Genomic DNA, 3,984 nt, shown 5'->3' with positions numbered 1-3,984 from the left:
ATTCTTCTTTCCTTCACTTCTCTCACTTTTCCCCTATCACAGTTTGTCTTTACTTTTGAACAGTAAAGGACATACTTGACATCTATCTGGTCTTGCTGCTTTATAAAGAGGTTTTTATTTTATTATGCAATGTGTAGTTAACATGAATATAAAATATAAGTAAAATGGTGTATTAAATTCCTAACATACATTGTACATTTACAATAAACATCTACACTTTCATATCACCTGTGTACTTGCTTACAAAACCTAAAAGATGAGATCAGAAATAAGTTCCTATGTGGACTATAAGGAAAATACCAATAGAACTCTGCAACAAACATAACCATTATTTCAGTGGCTATGTCCAAGACAGTCTTCAAACATGACAACTGCATGTGCCATGCAAGCGTCTTGCTTACACTGACAGCACATGTGCTTAGCTTTTCTTTCAATGTGACAGATCATTCTTGTCAGCTTTCTCATCTTTATGTTCTGTTAGCAATTTCCTACTATGTTACACAACGTACATTTAGCAAAAAATAAGACATCAATAAAATAAAATATTAAATATGTACTGAATTCATAGAATACACATCAACATTTTCGATTTTCTTGGTTACAAAGCCTAGAAGATATCATCATAAATAAAAATTTATGTGAACTACAGTGTAAATGAAAACATAAGTCTACTACAGAAATTATTTTCTTCGACTATCACATCCAAGGTGGTCTTCACACATGAAAACTGAGTGTTCTATACACATGTATTGCTTACATTCATAGCATATAAGTTTCGTTTTCCTGTCCTTCATTTTTGGTCGAATTTGGTTTTCCTATTTTCATAGTAAGGCTTTGAGGTGCTGTCCTTGCCTGTTCACCTGTTAGCTCACAAATGTGCACCACAATTTTTTTTGCATAGCTCCCTGGGCAGAAGCATTTTGTTTTTCCTTTGTTTTAAGTAATCTCTTAAGAGTTCCACTCACAATCTAAAAGATTTTCTTAGAAAGAAAATTTCCCTGTGATATTTTGCACTTTTTTTTGGTAAACTACCAAACTATTTATGCCACACAGGTTTAAAATCAAGTAAAATATAAACATTAGCTTTGCTTTTTGAGTGACATCACAGTTGCTCATCAAAACCACCTATGTACTCTGCCTTTAGTTTTGTTGTAGAAAATTTTCATCTCAAGGCTTCTGTTTGTAGAGGACTCTCTATTAATAATTCCATCATGTAGCAATATGGACACCAGCTGTACCACTAGCTGTTTTTCTTTGCCATATATGAGGCTAATATTATTTCTAAAAGCCAAAGATTATACTATGCAATTCTCTGCATTGAAATTGCAAAATTTCATTGGGAATTTCTACTTTGTTCCTGTATACATTTCCTCCTCTTGTCAACTTGTGTTCTGTTAGCAAATGTAACATAACTGGAAGCCAACAAACCAATTGTCAAATGTTGCATATCACTCAGTTTGGTAGATGAGAGCAGCAAGTCTTTCCATAAAATTATTTATTTTGTTACTATAAATAAGGACCTTGTGGCTGAGTTCCAGAATAAATCTTTAAAATAAAACTATACAACATCTTTGCAACTACAAGGGCATACATATTTATGGCATATTTTGGAGGCTTTGGGGGAATACACTATCTAAAGCTGCAGTGACCCCGAAATGCTGCAAGATGTTTATTAACAGGCATGTATTCCAATGACGTGTAAACTGCCTGACAATTGGGAACAAATCTCTCTAATCATTAGTAGACAGCCAACAGATTATCGGGCTTTTTTTCTTGGTACGTGACTTTGCCATCGAGCATCAGGCAATTTTGAAAGAAACCAAATCTGCTCAGCGTCAACATTATTTTACAAACCTGAAGATCACACTCATCACTTTTGCATAATCTTTTACATTCCTGGGATTACCAAGAGAGCCCTGCTAAGTATAGCACAACTATTAATGCTTGCAACAAATAGAGTGAAGTGTCACAATAACTGCATTTTTTACAGATGAAACTAACTTTATTTTGAAGAGAATTTTGAAAACAATACGATAGGAAATTAACAATGTTAGATTGCATGTTGTTATCTTCAAAGTAACTGCTCAGATTACCAGGCATAAGCATGCTCAAATGTATATTTATGTAGACATACAGAATAGTTTGGATACTTGTGTTGTCAATTTCTGCTGGTGTTTTGAAAAGAGTAGTTAATGCTTAATTTGTTTTACACTGAATTTTTTTCTTTTTCCTCTTTTGAATTTCTTATAACTTCTTTGTTACTGTTTTGTTTTTCTTTAAATGAATCTTATGTTTATATCTGGTAATCTGAACAATTTGAAAAGAGCTTCATGTAATACAGCAACCATTGTTGAATTCCTATTACTTTGTTTAGTGAAATCTTGTATCATTTCTATTGCTGTCTTTTTTTTTTCTTTTCTATCACTATTCTGTGTTCTTTAAAAATATTTTTAAAGAGCTGGCCAAATAGTTTAGCTGATTAAAGCGCCTGCAAGCAGGGGCAGGGACCAGGGATTCTATCCCTGGGCCTGCCATGCTGGCCCCGCCCCGGGGACACGCTGAGACTACAATTGAGACTGGGCATGGTGGCGCATGCCTGTAATCCCAGCTCTTGGGAGGCTATACACAGGCGGATCACTACCAGTCTGATCTAGTAGTGAGACCCTGAACACCCTGTAGACCCTTCCCTAAAATACAGGAAAAAAAATTCAAATAGTTTTTAAAAATAAAAATAAATAAGAGTGTGATGAGAAACTGGGCAGGGCACACCAGGCCCTCCCGCCGATGACTGTAGGTGACCTGGGGGGACCCAGAGTGAGCCACGCCTCTGCCCTGTAGGCTCTTAGGTCCCTCACAGGGACTGCCCACTGGCTGGACCCAGGCTTTCAAGCAGTGGGAACCGATCCTCCACTCCACCTTGATGATCTAATGGTGGCAGCAGACTTGGAGCTGCTCCAACCCTGCCAGCCTAGGCAAAGCACCCACCAGCCGTCCTAACCTGGCACCTTACAGGGGCTGCAGCATGATGGCCGCAGAAGGCCTTTACATCAAGAGCCCGAGAAGGCAGGTCTGAAAGCTCGACCACTTAGAGCCATAGAACGGCGCAGATCTGGGTTCTGGGGTGGCTGCTGTGTCCCAGTTGGAAGAGACCCCACCTCCTGGCCACCAAGGCAAATAAAGGCCTCACTGGCTCTGGAACGTGAGAGAACCCAGGCTGAGGGAGGGTTAAGAGCTGGCGGGCCTCTGGCCGTTGCCAAAGACAGACATAAAGTAACATTCCATGTTTGCCTAATTAGAAATGCCCACAGCCCCATGGGAAGATTCAGTGGCCATCTGAATCTTCAGGACACAGGAAGGCCTGTGCATATAATAGGAAAATGCTGCTCTCAACATTCCCCCAACCTTTTAAAAGAGGACTTCCTGCATGTGAACAGTATAGTTGTAAAGAGGTTACCACACATATGATAAAGTAATTAGAAAAACTACATGTTTTGGAAACGTTCATTTGTTTAAAAAAAAAAAATGATAGGGCAGGCCGAATAGCTCAGTGGATTAAAGTGCCTGCCAGCAGGCTTAAGGGTCAGGGTTCGATCCCCGGGCCTGCAGTACCGGCCCCGCCCCCGGGGCACGCTGGGACGGCAATTGAGACTGGACGTGGTGGTGCGCGCCTGTAATCCCAGCTCATGGGAGGCTATAAACAGGTGGATCACTACAAGTCCAATCTAGTAGTGAGACCCTGGACATCCGGTAGACCCTTCCCAAATGAAGAATGGAAAAAAAAAAATGACAGCAAAGAAATGTCTTCTGGAAGTGACCTTTTTTGAAATGGAGTTTGTTAGATTGTCTGGAGAAGCGACACTAGAAGTTGTAACTTGTCCACATTTGTTCTGTGGGTTAGAGGACATGGAGCAGAAAACAAAAGAAGGTCCAGTACCAGACTGGATAAGTGAGAAGATGTTTGTATTGTAACCATTGTTTTGAGTG

The sequence above is a fragment of the Octodon degus genome, unplaced genomic scaffold (assembly GCF_000260255.1).
Source record: "Octodon degus isolate 3935 unplaced genomic scaffold, OctDeg1.0 scaffold00285, whole genome shotgun sequence".
Lineage (NCBI taxonomy): Eukaryota > Metazoa > Chordata > Mammalia > Rodentia > Octodontidae > Octodon > Octodon degus.
The sequence above is the reverse complement of the archived record's forward strand: the minus strand, read 5'-3'. Positions refer to the sequence as shown.